General features: G+C 39.7%; 1 long non-coding RNA gene across 1 annotated transcript in view; it reads right to left on the bottom strand.

Annotated features, from left to right (window-relative positions):
* LOC130158197 (uncharacterized) overlaps nucleotides 1-21,324 on the bottom strand; it is a 144,354-nt gene extending 123,030 nt beyond the window's left edge. The window contains exons 1-3 of the long non-coding RNA XR_008825202.1: nucleotides 21,187-21,324; nucleotides 14,015-14,243; nucleotides 12,412-12,488 (exon numbers count right to left, since the gene is read on the bottom strand). This is a non-coding gene — a long non-coding RNA (uncharacterized LOC130158197). The remainder of the gene's footprint in view (nucleotides 1-12,411; nucleotides 12,489-14,014; nucleotides 14,244-21,186) is intronic.
* Nucleotides 21,325-22,377: the final 1,053 nt, after the last annotated feature.

Here is a 22,377-nt window from a genome sequence, read left to right as displayed (position 1 = left end):
TCCCTGCAGCCCCAGTACTAGAAGACCTCTAGGAATAAAAAGAGGCCAGTACTTCATCCTACTAGAAATATCTTATCTGATATATTTAGGCTCATGCTTGCCTTCACAGACCTTCATTATACTCATGACTTACATTCATGCTGGGATTGTTTAATACAGTCAAAGCTCCCACTGACACTTTCAATATTTAGTCTCAAAACTACCCCAAAAATTATTGCTATTAATTACTAAATGCATCAATTTGCACTATAAAATCCTTCTCTTTCTTGTTTTATTGACTTTGGGGCAGTGATTGTTTTTTATACTTGTACTTCAAGTCAACAGAAATATGCCAAAAAGCCAAAAACCATAATAACCCATCACTATATCTGGTTAGAAATGGGAAAAGAAAGTAAACCATAAAAGTTTTCAAAAATACGGTGGTTTGGCTTATAGATGATCTTCTGAAGCCTTAGTTATTGCATAGCTGACTAACAAAACCCTCCCAAAATGCTTTTGTAAATCCATGCACACATACCCACATTATGGGAAAAGTCTTAAAATACTGTAACTACAAATTAGACACAGCTGATGCACTTGTAAACTCATAAAGGTTATCAACTTGCATTCAAGAGGCTTCCTCTGAAAATGAAGTTAAAAAACATTGTCCCAAGCCAGACTTGTATCACTTATTCAAAGGGAAATCTAATTTGTATTCCATTATGTCACTGTGTGAATCATTTGCGATAAGGAAGAAGCTTCAGAAATTTATGTTTGATGCTAAAGCTCAATGACCAGTTCTGCAAAGCACAAGAATCGCAGAAGACAACAGGCTGACTCTGTCTGAAATTCCCTCTGCTATGCTTTTTTTTTCCCCCTCCCAAACACCGACAACAGCAAGACTATAGAAAGGCTTAATCCCTGGGGCCAAAAACCCCACTGCCCATCACCTCTGTACCTACAAAGGCATGTGTGAATGCGCACAGACTCAGACACAACAGATGAAAAAAGTAACCTCAAAACTACAAGCTAAAATTAATTGGAATACATTTTTCCATTGAAAAATTGTTTGATATGACAGAGAATGACATTATTCACTTTGAGGTTTTATCACTATTTCATTAATTCTTTTTTTCAAGATCAAAGAAAGAAATAAGCTTACATTGGTTATATTATTGACTATGGTGTTGATACAAGTTTTCTAACTGGCATTTATTTTATTGAACCAGCAGAGTGCTCTTTTCTCTTTTTCCTTTTTATGCAAAGTTTTTATATAATATGAATAGCCGAGAGGTCATAAGTATAAAATGACTCATAAGGAGAATTATTAATGCTGGTAAATTGGGTAATACTCCATAGGATATGACAAAGTAATTACTTTCTCAGGAACTCCCCACTCACCTCAATATGCACTGATAATATGCTCTGTACATTTATTTATTAAGTATATGCTTAAACAGATAGATGCTTCAGATTTTTCTTTTCAAATGCAGGTACCATTCTGTTTAAATATTCCATTTTCCTTCCCATATAGAAATAAATGTATTTTTCTTACTGCATGCACTTCAAAGATTTATAAATAAAAAAGGAGATTAAATATTTACAAATAAGTGTGGAGATCTTTCCTCTGTATGCCAATAAACATGAAATCAGACATTTTTCAGTGGAAGCAGTGGATTATTTGACAGTTGGTTGCCAAGGACAAAAATGGTGGAGATCTGAGGTAGGTCACGTGCACTGGATGTAAACACAGCCAGCTTATCTACTACACACTCTGTTTACCTCTCCCCTTTATTGCTTATTAATATTTTAAATTGTATTGTCTTTCTAATTTTATTTATTTTCTCCTTGAGGCCTGGTCCCCCCTTTATCTGTAAAATGTCATTAAAGGTTTAACAAGCTGTATGTTCTGCGGTTCACATGTTGATGACAAAAAATATATCTCATAACTGCAGAATTTCCTAGGTCCTATTGATACGTACCCTCATGATGCGTTATAATTCTGAATTAAACTGCTGATAGACAAGAACCTCCATTTGGTGAGCAAAAATGTCACTTGTCCAGTGGGGTTTTCCAGTCTTCTGCCTTCTCCATGTTGAACACAGCTCTTAAGCACACAGATGACACCAAACTTCTCCACCTGTTTCAAAGGGCCATGAAAAAAGACCCAGACTTGATTATAATGAAAGAGTCCCTGGCTACATGGAGAATGGAAGAAACAAACATGGCAGTTGTGAAACTCATGCTTTTAAGAAGAAAATATAATTTCTTCTTACCCTGTCTCATGCATCTCCTTTCTCCTCTCCAGTCAGCTTTACATTACAAGGAATGCTACTGAGAACCAGAAAAAATGCAACAGCATTTTTGATTGTCAGCATTTCTGAGGGTACAGTAGATGCACAGAAGCAATAAAATGGAAAATAAGTGAGAAAAATCTACTGGTTTTGAAGGCTGTACGCTTAATATATACAAGGCATTTCAAAACCCACAACAGCAATGACAGGGAAGAAACTGCTAAAAATCAGTGAAAGGGGCACTAGGAACCATGCATTCCAGAGAGGAAATGTTTATTGTGCAAGGTAAGAAGTCACAAAAAAGATGAGCAATAGAAGTGGTTCCTACAGTCAAAAAAAAATTATACTAGTTTAGAATATTTAGTTCAGAATATTTTCTGCATGTCTTGGATACAAATGCAAAACAGCAGCTGTTTTTCCCAGATTTTGCACATAGAGGAACTGAGGCACAGGAAGAATAAAACATCTATCTTAGCTCATCTAGCGTTTCAGCAGAAAATCCAGGAATTGGAGTTCAAGAGATCTGAGCTCTAATGCAGACACTAGAGAGACACAGCTCGAGGTACACAGAGTGTACTATCACTAACAAAGTCTGCATTTTTCATTTAGAGTCTAAGACTTCTCTTTCAGAAACCAAACAGGTCACTAATGCTTTTGGATACATTAATAAAAACAGGAAAATGAAATGGTATACAAAAATCTAGATACGGCAGTGTTCATAGGCAAATGTATAGTTCAAGGAAAAATGTTAATTGGGCCCTAAAGGAAGAACATATGCCCTCAAAGGAGCAGAAATACACATAAATATCAGAAGATAAACAGCAGACTCCACAAAAGTGGAATTTTACAGAAAACACCAAAAGCAAAACTAAAATCTATCCAAACAAGAATAAGGTCAACAGCACAGCTGCTACTGTGAGGGCAGAATATGGAGCCATTTGGTAAAAGCATCAGGCAATTAGGAAAAAAACCCCAAACAATTAAATAATTGCAGATGCTGACATTTAATGCATCAGCTCAAAAATGTCAACATCCCTACCTAAGAGAATTTCTATAACATTTAAGAAACAGAAAACCAGAAGAACGAGTAACAAAATAGTCTTGAATATTCTAAATCTGACATACAAAATAGGCGCAGGTCTATACACAGAAGTTGCCAAGTGATCTGAACAGGGCAAAGAGCCTTTTGATGCTTTAACAAGCACAGGTGAAACTGAAATGCTAATATGTAAGCAAACTGTCAGCCAGGGATGACTGAGAATAACTACTGAGGTATGAAGAAAAGCAGCAGCAGAAGCAGAAGAGGTTGGGATTGAGCTAATTTGGATTGAAAGTGCTGGGTCCTGGCAAGAAAGAAATGCTTAGTAAAGCAGTAACGACCCAGTAAGGCAAAAAAGAGTTACTAAAAAGATAAATGTTTAATTTAAAACATATTCAAGGAAATGCAAGTATTTCAATGTGTTGGGTTTTTTTTCTTCACATACTATTTTGACAGAAAGCAAGATTATTTTTTTCCATTTTTAAAATGTCCTTTCTCTCTCTAGCTTTCTCCCTGGTGTCCCTTCATACCAGACACACCTCATGTAATGAACTAGAGTGCAGGAAGGGAGAAAAAGAAGGGGAAAACAATAGCAATTGCAGACAACAGAAAGGGGGAAAAGTTTCTTGTTAAAGATCTGCTTCATTTGTAATAAAACAGAGAAAAAACAATTTTCATTAAAAAAAATTACGTGTGAAATCTTTTAATGAATCTATTTGTTAATTTTTCAGTCCTTAACCTAAAGCTTTGATTAAAAAGCTGACTCTTCAGAGAAGCGTGTGTAGCCTGTCAGGTAAAAATGAAGGAGTGCATGGGATACATTCTGGTACTAGCTATGCTTTTGCATAATTCCAGATTACAGTTTCTTAAATAACTTAGAAAATACAGGGAACAAAAAGCATCATAGGGTAACCGCACAACTAAACAAAAGAATTTTTTAGGACCAGTTAAACACTATTTACTGTTCGAGTGGATTAAGCTCTTCAAAAGGAGCCTTAAAGGCTATCCTGGTTTGACTCTACGCAGTATTTTCTTAAATATTTGAATGGTGGAATAGCAGAAGGCTTGCAAATATTTTGTCACAGGCTTCAAGAATATGAGGAAGGAGACATGACAGCAGCTAATCAAACCCCAGCACCAGATGCAGAAGGTGCTAAAGATCACAGCACATTTTTTTAGCTGGAAAAAGTCAATTCTTAGTTTCAAGACATTCTAACAGTATCTTAAAGAGTTGTCTGACAATTCCAGATTTGAAGAAAACCTGAACAATAAGGAACAAGACATCCTGAAAAGAAAAGTGACTACAAAACTTGCTGCCATAGATTTCAGCAGATCATGAGAAGTTCAGCAGCACTGGAGGATAACTGCTCCCCACCTGCCTCTCGTGTGGGCTACACTGAATCTGAAGCCATGGCTGTCACACACGCCGGCCTCAGCACAAAACTGGTGAACAGGGAAAAAGTTTAGAAATTGCCCACAGGGCAGGTCTAAAGACTGTTCTTGCAAGAAGAGCAGGTCAAAAGGTTTTTGATCCACTCCGCTTGTTAATTTATTTAATAATAGAGAAGGAAAGGGTGGTATTTAAGAGGACAAACTAAAGTTGAAAACCATACATCGACACAGTCCGTGTTATGCCACGCGACATAACAGCTCCCAATTCACAGGCACATGCTCACATACTCACAGAAGCATTTGGCAGACTTTGGCACTAACAACAGCAGGGCAGTAGCACCAATGTTGTAAGCGTGACTTCTGTGTTACTTAAAGAAATAAAATGCCTCTACTATTTTAATACTGAAACTAAAAAGGACATTTGGATCTGCACCACACAAATGGAGCATACGTGGATTATGAGGGCAGAATTTAAAAGAGGTCATAACAGCACATAGATATGTTATTGACACTGCTTCTCTAATCCCATGCTGGTTTTACATGGGAAAGGCCAGCCTTGCTACAAATTCTGCACAAGCTCATCAAAATCAATGAAGATGCACTAGCTGGCTTCTGCTGATGTTAAACCCCACCAAGCAAGGCCTGCAAAGGCTTTCCTCTTTGGAGACCTTTCTTGAATTAGTCTAGAAACCATCAGTAGCAACAAAAATACTTCCTGGGAGAGAGTTTTCAAGCATACATAATGCACTAGATACTTTACAGGTTCTCACAGCTTTTTGCAGGACCTTTCCCTGAGAACACCTGCCAGTGAGGCCCTCAGCTAGCTCTGCAGAGAGCGACTGGCTTAGTGAAAGTAATTATGGAATCCATTCTTCTTGTACTCTCATATATGGGCCATTTTTGTCATTAAACACTTAAATTCAAAGCTCATAGCGATTAATAATGAGCTAATTTACATTTCAATAGAGTCATCATCAGTGTAGCTGTTGATAGTTTGTAGCACTACGTTCTTTAGAGCAAATTAAGTCCTATTGGAAGTGTCCTGTCCTTCCAACTTACTTGCAAGAAAAACTTTTTTTTTAATCTTTAAAAAAAACCTTAGTTTTGAGTTGTCTCTGGTTAGACTCCAATTCCCAAAAGCTAGACAAGTATGTATTGCTCCAGCATGTGTACTGTTTCAGCATTGTGAATGAAGTCTTGTATGTGCACTATAATTGATAAAACATCTGAAAGCCAAATTCTTGGGACTGTCTTTTACACCAAGTATGTTTGTCATTCCTCTCACAGCTCCTACTAAGCAATGGCATCCTAGCAGAATGAATGCAGTTTTGCTGTAGCCCAGTTCTGTGTGGACGGAAATATCCTACCCCACTTACACAAAGATGAGGGAAGGCAAAGTCAGGAGTGCAGACAGAACAAAAATGGTAAAACAGGAGTCAGAGACAGGCCTAACAAAAGCTGGAGAAGAAAAGGAAGGAGCAGGCTACTTTTTATAAACACCACTTGAGTAAAGGCTATTCAAGAAACTCACTTTGAACCAGGATACCTGAGACTCCACATTCCTCCTTAGCCAAATGAAAATGCGTAGCTTGGGTCTAAAGCATACACTTGTGTGTGTGTCAGAATGGAAGCACAGGTCTAGACCAAACTAAAAAGAACCAAGCATCTTACATAGAGAGGAAAGCAATGCAACGCCCAGTCCAAATGGTTCTGCTGGGCCAGCAAACAAAAGTCCAGGAAAACCAAAATGGCTAAAAAATTCAAGGAGAAACACAAAGAGAGGAAATGTGCAACCTTTAGTGCTTCTTAAAGGACCCTAAGTGGCTAGTGCTACCTGTTGAGATAAATTCTTCAGATATCCTGGCAACAAGGGAGCAGAAGGAGGCCCTTAAGTCTCCTTCACTGCCACTTGGGTTCATGTTGCTGACATTGCAGATGGAAAATTTGGTAAGAAACATCTGTATCTCTGTGAAACCATATTAGAGTTTGAGAGGAGCCTCACATGTAGGAGGAAAAGCAGGCAAATCTTCTCTGTGACAGTTCAGAAAATCTCTGAGCACTGCGCACAGGTTGCTCTGCACCAGCAACCTACAGACCCACTACTAAAGGTCTTGATCTTGGTAAAAAAGTTTGTTAACAATTTGAGCAGCACTGTTTCATTAATATCTACAGAAACTGATTCAGCCTGACAGCAGAGTACTTTATACCCCATAAGAAATCAGAAAGCAACTTAATGTCCTTCAGAATACAGAGCACGAGCACCTACAATGGGCAACACCTCTCAGGTGGCCAATGAGAGTGATTTTAATTAAATCCCTTTTCCAAACTTTGTGAGTGAACCCTGATGATGATGCTTTCTCCATCTTTCCACATTTCCCACATTCCAGTCATCTCTAGTCCTCAGTCCCCATAGCGATGCACATGCCATAAGAACAATATGACCGAGGCATAAGAAATAATGGATGAGGTGGAGGAGGTGAATAGGGAAAAAAAATTTACTTCTCACAACATGAGAACTGAAGGATAATCAGAAAAAAACCAGTATTTCTCCATACAGCAATAAACGAACCATGAACTTCATTGCCACAGGATGCTGTGAAGGCTAAAAGGATTAAAAAAAAAAGAGAACCAAATAATAATAATTAAAAAAAAAAAAACAACAAAAAAACCTCCAGTGCTTGAATCAATGGAGGATAAACACACTTGTGGATACAAACTTTCAGTCGGGACCCTCACAGATTGTCAGATTGGATCACATTCAAGAGGAATTATAGGTGTATCTCAGTCCTATAGTTGTAACCTTGTCCAAAGTATGTTATTACACACACATACGCACACACAGGGCACAGACAAACTACCTAGCTAAGCTGCTGTGTAGTTTCACCTAGCACAGCAGTTCTTCTTATATGCCACTGTCTTCTCTCCCATTCGCCAACAAATTTCCCTTCAGCTCTTCCCACCAGCTTCTAGCAGTACCAGCCAGATTTAACTCTTTAGGGGGGGAGACCTCCCCAGGTGGGGGCAAATGGTCTGTATGACACAACACAAAGATGCCAGTATTGTATTTAAAAGCACTGCTGATCAGTAGTTCAAACCTTGCTCTCAATAATCTTGCAGCCAATGCACAGCCCTGTTTAACTCCATTTATAGTCAGCATATGGTAATTGTACATACCTAGACTGCCTGGATGCATTCATCACTGCTTCTGGAAGGTCAGGATGTTTATTAACTCATCATTTCTGCTAAAGAGAGGCCTAGAAACTAGTTTCATCAATAAAATTAGAAAAATAAAACCTGGTACCTCCCAGGAAGCTCAGGATGCAGCACTGTACTCCCCTCTGCCTGGCAGGTAACAACTGACCAGCTTCAGCACCCAGCCTGCTTTCATTGTCGCAGCTATGCACGTCCGCATGGAGGAGTCTCAGCCTAAAGCACAGCTTTGTAGCTGCCTTCAGTACCTGAAGGTACAGGATTGTTCTGTCTCCGAGTGTTTACAAATTGTTCCTAGAAATGAATCCTCTTTTATAAACTAAGCAACAGGAAGCAGCAACTTCAGCTTAAAGATGAAGAGGGATCTTACTGAAGAGAGCCCGTAACTGTAAGTGGCTTTAAGTGAGCAATTTCCAAAAGCTGGTGCTGAAAGGCTGTTTGCATTTTTATTTCTTGTGTACCGACATAGATGCAATACACAGGGAATATACAAACACAGTGTGAAGCATACAGTTTTGCATTTCATAATTGCCAGTACGAGGGGGTACATAGTACATTCTGTATTTGGTTCCATGGTATAGTAGACATCAAATGAATGTTTTCAAGTTCCTCTTTTTTAATTAGGTCATCTAGTAAAGTAATTTCTGCACACACACACGCACACATATTATGCATGATCTAAATAATGTTCCTCCTTGTCTAAATTCAGCAGTGTATTACTGACAATAAAATGTACATCAGATTAATTTATGCCCAAACTATATTTTTGATTAAAAACAGATTCCAGTGAAAAAGTTTGCTTTGATACAAAGCTATGGATTGGCAAATGCAAGTGTCATCCTATCCTCAAGCAACCTGGTACCAAAATAGTATTTCTAATGATAAAATACACTCCCTGCTGTCCAAATCAGCACAGAATAATCTCTTTCCTTTCATAGTACAAAATGCAGGGAAAGCTGTCCTCATTGTGGTTGCCTATCTCCACCTAGTGACCAGAAAAGTTATATAAATTACCTCTACAACAATCCAGTAATTAATAGTTTGCCATGGGTGGATAAAACTTACAAAGCACAAAACTCTGTTCCTATGAATTTTCAAGTGGTGAAGGAAGTTTATCTTCTCCCAGATAAGCAGAACAGATTTTATCCAGCATGCGCAAAGAAACACTTGTGTATTTGTGCAATGCATGTACGATGTGCATCTCTTACACACACCTGGACAGGCTGGAAGAGTGGGCTAGCAAGAACAGTATGAAGTTTAACAAAGAAAAGTACAAGGTCCTGCACCTGGAACAAATTATCCAAAGAGCCCAGTCCAGGCTCAGATTTGTGGGAGCAGCCTTGCTGAAAGGTATCTGGGGGTCCTGGTGAGCAACAAGCTGAACATCAGGCAGCAGTCAGCTGCAGCACCGAAGGCAAATCGGATCCTGGGCTGCATCTGCAGGGGTATTACTAGCAGAGACAGAGATGTGATCACCCACCCCACTCTACTCAATGTTTGTCAGGCCACACCTGGAGTACTGTGTCCGGTTCTAGTCCCCACAATTTAAAAAAAGACAGAGAGACTAGAGACAGTCTACAGAAGGGCCATGAAGATAATGAAAGTGCTGGAGAAACCTGTCCTGTGAGGAAAGACTGAAGGAGTTAGGTCTTTTCTCCCTGGAGAAGAGAAGACTAAGAGAAGGTCTCATCACAATATTCCAGTACTTAAAGGTTGGCTACAAAGAGGGCAGAGCCACAGGAGAGGACAAGGGGCAATGGGTGCAAGTTGCATCAGGAGAGGTTTCATCGTGATATAAGAAATACATTTTTCACAGTGAGAACAACCGATCACTGGAACAACCTTGCCAGGGGCATGGTGGAGTCCCCATCACTGGAGGTTTTCAAGACACAACAGGACTGAGTGCTAGAAAATCTAGGCTCTGTGACCAGATCCCTCTTTAAGGAAACCAGTGTCACCACACCAAGAAAGCACAGGCAGAACTCAGCTTTCTGCAGTTCTGCAGCCAGCAAGAAAGGAGGTTTAGGGGAGTAAGGAAAAAAAGAGGTAGGAGGAGATGGATTGGATTAATAACAAGAACTCTATTTAAAAGAAGAAAAACAACCACTCCTTTGGAGTCAGGAATTGTGTTCTAAAAACAAACAACCATTTCAGTACCTAAAATGTTACAGGGAGCTTCCTGGTTCGGGCAGACTGCGGGTGGTAGTTACCAGTGTCATCAGGGGTCAGCAACTGATGCAAAGTAATACCCTTCTCTTGCTGGGGACATGGACAGTAAAAATATTCAGGGCAGCACCTGCAACACAACTTTACTCAAGACAAGTCATAAGCAAAAATACTACTCAAGACACAAGCCCTTTAAGATAGTGGGGTTTTATGCATATTTCTCCTAAAGTGTGTGTGTGGGGAGGTTTATAACCATAACACCAGCAGATTTTTGATCCACAGCATGACATGCTCAGAACTCTATCTTACTGCTTTTTGTACAGTAAAATTTAGTTCAGTCTTAATTTAGTTCTCTGTAGATACTGTTTAGATATTTCTGCATAAGTTATACTTTATCTGTACCTTTCGTTTTTACTCTCTTCTGCCATCTGGAAATCCTTATAAGTTTCTTTAGGATCCACACATCTATTTAGCTGAGATGCAGAAAGACCATTAGGGCACAATGAAGACTGTGAAAGAAGTGTTAATTTGGTGGGGGGTGGAAATGAAAGTAGGGAAATAAATACATCATCAACTCTTCCTTTGCCCTTTTGGTCTGTATCCTCAAGCTAAAATTACCCCTTCAACGTACAGCCTGAGCACCTTCAGTGGGCATGCAGGCAGGCTTTGAGAGAGAAAATGTACTTCATTTGCACAGCAGGGATTGGCAGCAGATCCATTTCAGTACTGCTACAGCATCCAAGTGGTTACAGTAGTTCCCTGTGCAAGAAATCAAAGGGAAAATATATTCCCCTGCAGAATATGTCCCAAAGCTTGTCTAGCACACAGCATGCAAGGAAAGCCCCAGAAAAGCTGCAAACACAGCAAGGCTAATAAACACGTTCTGTATTTAGCCCTGTGGTCTTTCACTTTGCAGAAGTTATGTTACCCTAGGAAAACCCTGGGAAGCCCTGTGACTCAAGACATAGCTGACTGATAAAGCTCCTTGTCATTATTCCTCACTTTCATATAAAATACTGTTTATTTGGTATATAGCAGCAGTGGTTACACAGGGCAGGCTCGGATGAACAGAGTGAAAGCTACAGGCTTCACCCCTTTTTCTTCCTTCCCTGTGGCACTCACAGCCTGCTTTCAGAGCAGCGCCCCTGCGACAAGGAGAAATAATTAATTAAATCAAGCTAAAAAGTGCATTTGGAAAGTATTTCCTCTCATTCCCATGCACAGCCACGTAAATTTACATTCAGTTCCAACCCTTAGCTAAAATCTGTGCCTGAAGATCTTGACTGAGCCCCTCACAAGAAGATTTGATACTTTACTAGATTAAGATTTTTTTCTACTGATAAGGAATTTAAAAACACGGTCTCCTCTCTGCTTTCTCTACAGGAACTCAGATAACGGCCCCTCTGCACAGATTTTGTTCATTTAAGAGAGAAAGAGGTATGTTTCTCACAAACGTATGTGACAGTCACCCTGTCTAGCACGTAACACAAGGTTATTCATAAAAAGCTACTGTGATCAGCTATTTCCACAAGATTTACTATGAAGTTGAACTCCTGGCCTGTTCTGGATGCAGTGTTAGCCCTAACCCTCACTTGACCAACATAAAACCAGGTCAAGGAGTAAGAGTGAATGTTGACAGCTGTATTTTTCCTTTACCATGTAATGTTCTCTGTGAAGTCTCAAACGTGGCTGAATGAGCAGATGGACAGACAGACAACAAATATCAGAACCCCATCTCTTTGCAGCAAAACCCTCTTTAAGAGTGTCAGTTCAGAGGGATTCTGCTGATGGATCAAACCTGCCCACATTACGAAAAAGGACATCAACAAGCATCTACCCTCTGTTAATTACAGCAAGTGTTTTTCATTTTCCTTTAGAACAACCAGATATTCAGTTCAAGGTACATGCTTGGTTTTTCATCACAAAAACATCCTTTTTAATCAACATTCTCAAAATAAATCCATCAGTCACTTACCACTCATTTATGTGACATGAACAACTTAACCATTTAATCCCACATAAGATGATGATTCTTCTGCACACTCTGAAATAAAGGAGTGCCTGAACTAATCTACTGGGACTACTTTCTGCCTACACGGACTTCTCCAGCTAGTTCTGCAAAACTCTGGCACACTGCCCACCTCCTCCAGGGAGGCAGGATGATTATCTAGCCCCTAAATCCTCACAGCCAAGCTCCAGCTTTCAGTACTACCCATAGCTAATTGTCTTTCTCCCTCTCTCACACCTCATCACCTCTTCACATGTACTTTTTGAGCCCTAACTGTGCTTAAGTCACCTTAGCCCCCTCAGGAATTTCCAGAATTCTGGCACCTTTTTTGGAAGTATGGGACTTTGGATCCAGATGTAGATCTCTGGAATTTCGTACTACAGATTTCACGTGGAGATATCTGAAAAGAAGAAGAATGAATTTGTGCATCAGTACTGCATAACAAGGTTCTGAAAAAGAGGAACAGGCAGAGGAGAGACTGACAGATCGAATACCAGGTGTCTCTGGTGTCTGAGGTTTAGCTTTGAAAGTGCCTGTGTTAACTTCAATCTATTCTGGCCCAGGGCTAGCTGTAATGTTCAAAAGAAGGGGTGCAGCAGAGAGCCTTCAGCAGAATCCATGCTATAAATAAAACCACTGATCTTAAAATAAATTTTTCTGGGCATTTGTTTATACATTTAAAAATGTATGGCACTAGTTAAAAGTACCGCAATGCTGGGGAAATGTTACTGTTTAACACAAAAGATGACAATTTGTCAAAGCTGCTGGTTTTGTAATCAATTTCAACATATCATATGATTAGTGCTGATGATTTGTAACACTTAAACATTCACCATCTCTAACTGATGTTAGAAAATTAATCACAGTTACATTGATCTACCCAGTCACTGAGTTATGCCAATAAGGATAATCCTTAGTTAATTATTCTCTGTTACTGGAACAGGTTTGTGTTTCTGTCACATACAACTCTGATGGAGGGAGTCTTTAATAAGAGATTTATCATTTTCCACCTTATTTGTATTATTTTTTCTTTAAAATTTGCTGTGTATAATTAATTGCTTTTCCTCCTATTTCTGCCAATTTGTCTTTTGTACTATGAAAAATGAAGAGAATTTTAAACAGAATAAGAATGACATATTTTCTTCTCACTCTTCTTACCAAGTGATTTTTAAATTAGATTTCCTTATTATACTAAAATCACAGGCAACCTAGACAAAAATCTCTGGGAGGAAAATGCAAGATTTAAACTATTTCATTAATTTAAAAAGCTGAAGGAATTAGAATCAGGTTAACCTATTCTTACCTATACTGTAGATTATTTCTCAGATATCCCTTAACAACTATGACGTAGGTGTCCTTGTTGAATTTAACATTAAACAACAGAATCATAAAAATTATTCCACTTGCACAGAAATCCTAAAAATTATTCAAGATTTATGTTCCAAAATGGAAATAAATATTCATACAATTCATAACAATTGGAAAACATATCCCTTAGTATTCTGAATTGCTGTTTACCTGTAAGTTGTCTTTGACAGAGAAAGAAAATACTAAAAGCAACTCAGACTGTATTTGCAATTAAATTTCAGTTAGGACCATCCACTTCACAAAAGCTGGTCATGCTCATGAAGACCAGCAAACATCCCAAGAGGGACAAAGTCCAGCATCACAGGATCCTTGAACAGTCTACATTTTAGCCACAAAGTTATGTTAGAGATCTGCTGGAGAGGTGAGAGTTAGCAAAATACACAGAAAGGGACTGAGATCCAGAGGCCCATCATTACCACAGCTACAGCCTCAGCCATCCAAGCCAACAAGCCAAGCAAACTCTTTCCCACAAGGTGCTAAGATATTTAATCAAGCAGTCACAAATATCTCTCATAAACCTTCACATCAAACTACTTAAAAATAATCAATCTCACTTACATTTTTCTACCAGCTGCCTTTACAATGACCATGTGCTGCCCCAGACAGGTTGCTGCGTTTCTTCTTCTCCACAGCTTGACAAGGTCTTGCTTTTCAGCTTCTATTTATAACAGGTGCTCAGCTGTAACTTCTCTCTTGTCTCCTTAAGGAAGCTGTGAGTTCTTCCATAGTTAATGAAAATCAATCAGACTATTTCCTCTTTCATGAACATAGAAAGCAGTTTTTCAGCCTAAAAAAAATCTAAAAAAATAATGGGGAAAGCGATCTGCCAGTTCTTAAAACACACTTCCTGGAAAAAAATCAAACTCTGGTTTAACCTCCTTCTCAAGTATAATAGTAGCTGTTTCAAAGCACCAACCCCTTACTAAAGAGTTTCTACTATAAAAAGTGCCCAGTGAAATGAGTGTTCTTCCTCTTAACGTTCAACTTAAGGCAGAAGCAGGTCTGTGGTAAACTGCTGAGGCTGACTATGGCATGTTTTGACATCAGTTCTCATTCTGAGTAATTCCTGAAGATGAACATAGGAAGTATTCACATAATTTCCTACTCCTCCTTTGAGCTTTTGGACTTGAAGTATTTCTCTTCCCAAGGTTTGTTTGCCCTCCAAGGAATTTCAGGATCCCACATTTCAGGATCCCACATTTCAATCTAAAACAGTAAACAGAGCAGCTAGAAAAAGTGGTTAAAAGAAAAATCCCAGTGAGTTACCTATAAACACAAACGAAACGTATTAATGGCCGAAGACTGCCTCCCTCCATGTGTCTGTCTCACTTGAATCAAGACAGCGAATTGACTGAGCATAGTAAATTTCTTAAAAACAGAAGATACAATTGAGCTAACTAAATAAAGTGTTCTGTATTCCCCCTTGCTATTGATTTCCGTGGAATTTGCTATATGGGCAGCATTACCTAAAAGGACTGAGCCTCTCTGTTTCTAACATCACTTTCTGCCCCGTGGTACATTTTAAGGAAGCGGAAAGAGGCAAGGGGATGTGTGATTAAAATCAGAATACTTTTCTTCTCATTAAAAATATTGCCATTTCTTTCCTTTGATGGCTCTGGTTAAAGGAAGGAAAAAGACAAGTGGGTGCCTGCTGTTGCACTGTTTTTATTACCACCGCAGTCACTGCCATAATTGCATTTTCAGCGCCTGTGCCTTCCTCCACTGCTGGCACTATTACTGGAATAATTACAGCAGCACTGACTCTTCTACCCTTTTTTCCAGCCTCATCTGTGACATGCATTTAAAGTGTTTTATTCCACCTGCTTCCAGGCAAGATCAGGAACTTCCCTGTAGGGGAATAAGAGGCCCAAGCCAGCTTTTGAGAGAGCATGGCCAGCCTGAGTGAGGAGCGAGGCAAGGCACAGGCATTACACAGGAGCCTGTGTGGTGGGCTGACCTTGGCTGCATGCCAGGTGCCCACCCAGGTGCTCTATCACTGCCCTCCCTGGCAGAACAGGGCAGGAGAAAGTAAAATGGAAAAAAACCCCTTGTGGGTCAAAATAAAGGCAGTTTAATGAAGCCATATCAAAAGGTGCACGCACAGAAGCAAAGCAAAACAGAAGATGTTATTCTCTACTTCCCATCAGAAGGTGATGTTTGGCCACTTCCCAGGAAGCAGGGCTTCAGTACGCATAGTGGTTGCTCTGGAAGACAAACGTAAATAACGAATGCCCACCCCTTCCTCCTCCTTTCTCTTAGCTTTTAAATCTGAGCAGACATCATACGGTATGGAACATCCCATCAGTCAGTTTGGGTCAGCTGCCTTGGCTGTGTCCCCTCCCAAGACCTTGCTCACCCCCAGCCTACAGGTGAGGTGGGGGGAAGGTTGGAGAGACAGCCGTGATGCTGCGCAAGCGCTGCTCAGCAGCGGTCAGAACACTGATGTGTTGTCACCACCTTTCTAGCTCCCAGGACAAGCACAGCACTGTGAGGGCTGCTGTGGGGCTCAGCCAGACTCAGTGCCACCTGTCTTCTTCACTGCTTTGGACCAGGCAGGGCACAGTTAAGGCAACACATTCAATTGCCAGTTACTGCTAGTGCCTTGGAGAAACTCCTCCACAGAGCAAGGAGAAACAAAGAGATTAATCTCAGGTTCACCATTAAGCATGTGATGAAATGCTGGGCATAGCACAATACTATCCCCTTTCACTTAGGTTACGCAAGGCCAGAAGTCTGTTTCTGCCTATATAGTGCAGAAATATGAATTTCAGTATCTAATGGCGCAGTGGGAAATTATGTCACTGGAAACCTATCCAGCTTTCTCTGGCTCCTCAGTACAGGTATGACTTCTTTATCTGTGTCTCAGACAGCAGTAACCTTGGGTATATGTCCTAAGAAAAGCTTGAAGTTGTATTTAACTCTGCAACAAGACATCCCTAATCTTCTGTCAGGAAGCTCCTTGAAACAAACTGGTATAACTCATGTTTAGAATATGTAAATACAAGTTGCATTTGGTCCTCCAAAGTTCACACCTTAGACTTTTACTTCTTCCAGTATGAAAATACATACAAGAAAGAGTAACCTATCAAACAAGGTAAAATTTGTTACATTGCATTATTTGACTTAATAGGAAGGGACCCACGAAAGAGCACAGCTTTGTTATTAGCATCCCATAAGCAGGTAATCGTAAATTTGTGCCATTTTACTGCCCAAAGGTATCACACACTGAAATGTGAAAATTAATGGCATTGGGAGTTTGATGTGAAAATACATGAAAAAGCCTACTAATTTGTTAATGCTCTGATGCTTGCTTAGAACAAAAAACAATTACCTAAAGTAATTCAACGTGTTTTGAAGACTAAAGCTTTTTTACTTGTTATTTGGAAGAGTAACATACAAGTAATATTAACACACTTCAAATTTACACGGGTCAGTTTTCAGCTCTGCCCCACAAAGAACCAGAAAGAAAAAAATGTCATCTTTGTAGAAAAAGTCTTATAATTCTGAGACTGAAATGGTAATTTGGCTCTTATAGTGCAGAGAGCACCAATTTTTTTGGTTTGGTTGTTTGTTGGGGTTTTGCCAAAGCAGGTGAAGCACAGCAAAGAAAAGGCTTTTTTTTTTTTTTTTCCAGAAAATGGAAATGCAGAACATTCCATGCAGTAGATATGCCTGTAAATTTTAATTTATATACAAGTTTTAGGGAAACTTCTGGCTAATTTACTTTTTTTTTTTAATTCCTTTTTTATTTTTTACCTCCTTCCTGGAGAAGGCAAAAAGTAGTTCTCGTATGTAAGCAACACAGAAGATGGAAAACTTGGGAAATTACACTCACCAATGCAAAAGCAGGGGAAGAGTTCTGGTTCCCAAGTTCAGAACAATTCAGAATAATTCAAGGGTCAGTGACTTTTTCCAGCTGTCTTTTGATTATATAACATTTCTCCTTAAAGTGTCCAGGAGAAGTGGAACTCTATAAAGAAGCCTCCCTAGATACAAACCAGATGGTGGTGGCAGTGGAATATGAGCAAGCTGCCATCATGAGGGTTATAAATTTCATAGGCCACTTCTTGAAAGTTGGGGTAAACAAGGAAAGGCAACCATGTGAGCACCTCCAGCAACCCTCATACATTGCACATCGGGGTGTTGCTAAAAACCAGTGCAGAGTTTATAAAACTGATAACACTTTAAATCCTGTGGACTAAAACTCTCAATCCTGACGCTGGCATCTGTTATCACAGGATTAGAGCACCAAAAATGCAGGAAAAAAGCTATTTATGCTTTCCAAGCTGTTTTCCTTCACTATAAAAAAAAATATGCAAAACACCCACCATAATCCTTCATGATGCATCCAATGGTAGGCCTCCACTTTGACACATTCATTGGTACTGCAATACTAACACATCACTTCCGTTATTCCCATAGACATCCCAGGAGTTTTTAGGAAAACCTCTAGTTCATACTTGTTCTCCTTTATGTGTCCCCAGGAAGCCTGTTCCCGCTCATTTAAAAGGAATTACCTATGCTTCAAACATGGATCAGTCAAAGATAACTCCCACCTACCTACAACAACTGAATAAAGCATGCTATAGATCAACAACTGATACAAATTCCACTTTTTCTTGTGCATTACCATTTTTTCTTGTGTATTTCAGCCTGTGTAAGGCAACTGGTTTTTTGTGTCTCAAGCTATATATTTCTAGACAGAGTTTGTACCTTTCTCTGTCATTCCAAGCATATCTTCCAAGAAAAGACATCTCAACGGCACACAAAAATTCTAACCACTGCAAAAGCACTACACCTGTAATGGTCATCATGCACAGTCACCTTGTGCTAAGAGGCTATGACCTTTGTACATAAGTTACTTGGGAGACCATTTATTCTATTTTTTATAGGGACATCTAGTAGTAAAGATATGCAAACAGTTTGGAAACACATGGCTGTGTTTTCTGCTCTTTCACTCATTCTCTGCTCCAACTCCTCAGGTACCAGCTCTTTTACTAACTTGCTCCAACAGGGACTGCATAGTTGTTTAGACTGAGGGATTCACGAGTCATGGTGTATTCTGGCTTACTAAAAGTTCACAGAATAATATTTGAAATACATGAAGATTTATAGCAAAGAACATAAAGCACAGTGGAAAACAGCATCTTCTTCAAAACCTCTCTGGGTATTTTACTTCCTTTCCTATTTGCTTTTCTTTTTTTTTCCAGACGTTACAAGCGCCCATTAAGAATTTGACATATCTCATTCTCTTAGCACTACCACTACCCAGAATTTTTAGATCATCTCATTACTCATTGATTTCTGGGACATGAAAACTCTCCTGATCAATGTCAAATAATAAAGGTTGCTATGACAACCTGTCTCAGCTGACATGAAAATAACTAATGATTTCATTAATAGAAGAGATTAAAGGTAGTGATAATCAGTGCCAATTTGTTCTGTAATGGCATCTGTATTGACGCATCTCTGGTGTCAGAAACACTAGACAATTTTCTTTTACTGAATTGAGTTAGAAGAGATTGGCAATACCCTGTTTCCTTAGGTATGTCCCAGGGAGCTCCTCCTAACACTGTAAGTAACATGTCAAACCCAATACTGTTTTGCTAATTAAATGTTATTAACGCTAAGTATATCAGTGGTAGAGTACAGCACTGAAGGGCTGTAGTGTCTATTTTAGGTTTAATTTTATTTTCCATTTATAGTAATAATATAAAACATAGCTGGAAGCTTTTCTTTGTCTTGAAGGTGATCACACCATTTGTATCTTCTAAGTACAAAATCATTCATTTTCAGTTCTGGGTGAACAGCTACAGTGGTAGGTGTAGGGCTTTGGCGTGTGACTAAGCCACACATACACTCAAGAGACAGTGTGAAAATTAATCTCGGGAAATCAGTGCAAATGGTGCCTTATCATTTGGGATCTCTGTGGTCAAGAGTAGAAAACGCACGGGCTAAGATCCCAGCTTTAAATGAGATATACACAGATCAGTATATTCATAAATTCTGATTCGAATTTCTTGCAGCGTCAGATCTGATCTGCTGCAGCCATCATGGCTGTGAGGCAGTGGCTTGCTTGGGCACAAGATGGGCGCTCTGTCTTACAACACTAACATTAAATAGACTTCCCTTCGCTTCTCTTCATAAATAAATGAAAATTGGAGATGTAAAATACCTTGAAAAAGAGTCAATTTAGTAATGATAGGGACAGCTCCCTTCGGTTTACTGAGTGTCAGGCTAAAAAAAAAAAAAAGAGCAAGTCATCTTTCAGTCAAATTGTAGGTTAATTTTGCCATTTTAAGGGCAAAATATGATATCCATTGAGATCCACGAGACCTCTTAAAAATGCAAAAGAATTTATAGAAATTATACACTAAGAAACACAATATAACCCAACCCCTAGAAACCTTAGTAGTTCAGGGTCATCTAATTAGTTATGGAGGTGGACACACATTATTATAGTGATATCTACTGGACACATAACACCTCAAATTGTCCCATGTGCCTTGGTAGAGCATTATTTGGCAAGAAAAGTCTGGTTTCTGCTGAAATAGTACTTGATGTTTAATAGTAAGTATATCAGAAATGATCTGACGTATTTAGTAAATAAATTGTGGTTAGTTACAGCAGACTTTGGTAGATGTGCTCTTATGAACTGTTAACAAAGATCAGCTAAATGCAATTGTGAAAAATGTAAGTCTTTGTATTTGTAAAATGTAGGGTAACGTTTACTTTTTAAACTTACAGCAAATATCTCAAGACACATCCATTTCGTTTTCATATGTCTTTGCTGCTTATTGCAACAGAGCTATCTACCAGAGGGAAGGTCAGCAGAGAGGCTATGGGTAACCTACAACAGCTGAGCACGTTTTCAGATTTCTGATCATAACTGACATCTTAGGAGTCCCAGCTCTGCATTGGGGCCACACAGACCAGTAAACATGATTTTTGCCATTACTAGGAGAAAGCACCAGGCTTTGTACTAACCTGGCAGTGCAGAGACCCAGCACTCGACTGTGTCTCGGCCTGAGCTGGTCGGGGCTTGGTTTAACATTGCGCAGTGGTCAGTGACCACTGCCAGACCCTGTTTTAGCCTGAGCCCTGGGAATACCCTGTGCAGTAAGATGTGACAGCCCCAGGGCACCACTGTGCAACAAACAGCCCCTTGGGGTAGCAGGGCTGGCAGAGGCTGGGGGCTACCTTTCAAACTTCAGCTGGGAAGCAACGAGAAAGAAGCAGACTGTGTCAAGAAAACGTATAAAAATAACTCTAGTCAGATCATATACCCAGGAGTAAGAACCTCCACTGCCCATGACTTTCATATTCCCAGAGGAGGCCCTGGGATGCCAATCACTCTTTGTTTTACTGAAAGAAAATCTAAGTACAATTCAGATGTGGCTGATCTCTCTCCAAAGAGATGAGATGAGGGTAAGACATTCAGAGCATCAGGACTGCAGGATGAAACACTGTGTACATCAAGAGATAAGCCTCAAAACAGCCCGACCGACTGAAAAAAAGCATTCACTCCACGTAAAGCTTTACCTGCCCTAATCAGACAACTTGGTTGGAAAGCAGCTCCCTGCTTATTAAATGGAAAGACATAGGCAGGTAAATCTGACTCCGTCTACCATGCAACAGTGTGAATAACTTGCCCAAGGTCACACAGAAAGGGTGATCTGAACATACCTGTTTCAAGTCTTGCATAACTGTGTATCATTTAATGAACCTACCATTCATGACACCACTATTCATCTTTCACTGACGCTGTGACTGCTGCTCAGAGGTGCTAGTCATCATCTCGTGAAAATGTCTTGCTTTGTTTCCTTCCTTTAGTTGAACACTGCAATGACAGTCAGTAAAACTCAGCTATGTACAACTGTTACAACCTTGACGCTGAATGGAACAGAGAATACTCAAACAAGCACTAACCTGTAGTGATACAATCTTTCATTCTGAAACTCTGCTGAAAACTCTTTCCAGTTTCATCTTCTCTGTGAAAAAATCCCAGTCAACATATTGTACATGGATTAATTGTCTTAACATCTCTGCATACACACGGTACAGCACATTTGACAGGCGGGGCCTATGTGATTTAATGGGGACTATTCTCTCATGTAGCTAAAATAAAAGCTTGGCTTAAGGGTAGTGCTGGAAGTCCCTGAGGTCAGCCAAATCCCAATGCTAGATTTATCTAAGGGACAAACATGTAGCTGCCAAAAAGCAGCTACATTCTCCTTGGCCTGAGGCTGCACTGCTAAGACTAGCAGGGCTGAAATTCTTCGTCCTTCAGACTGTGGGGCTGCTATGAAAGCTCCTCTCCAGCAGCTAGGCTGCAGCGCTGAGCTGGGGTGAGACACACTGAGAAAGCTATGCAAATCTTGCCTTTTTTAAAAACAGGTGATTGTATAGAGGAGACACTGAGGGTGTCAAAAAGTAGTAGGATGCTCCTAGCAGGACAAACACAGAAAAGAAGGCCAGGTTTTTAGACATTTAAGATGAGCTTCAGTGAAATAGCTGTTGGCACCTAAAGCCTAAAAGTTTTTTGCTTTTATTCCCTATGCATGCACCATTTTGAGAATCAGGAAGATGTATAGGCAGGAATCATGCTCGCTTCAAAAAGTGGCAGAAGGCATAGCCTGAAGGGTACTGAGGAAAGGAAATAAACCCAAAGTTTATGCTGCTCTAACTCTGTTATCTCTGTTCCTTGCCCATCACCACACAATGCAGTAGGACATGAGAGTAACATTGTAATGGTTGATGCTCCTGGTTTTATGCAGCTGTATGGTACTGCTTGCTTACTTTTCTGAAAACAGGGTATCCAGTACTAACCTCCTGACTAAGCTCTTCGCTGTGAGAAAAAGGTTTCTGAGTAGCAGTTTAAACATTAACATACCTTTAAGAGACAGATGGCTTCATCTCAT

This window comes from Falco biarmicus, chromosome 1 (genome assembly GCF_023638135.1).
Source record: "Falco biarmicus isolate bFalBia1 chromosome 1, bFalBia1.pri, whole genome shotgun sequence".
NCBI lineage: Eukaryota > Metazoa > Chordata > Aves > Falconiformes > Falconidae > Falco > Falco biarmicus.
This window is presented reverse-complemented; position numbering and strand designations above follow the sequence as displayed.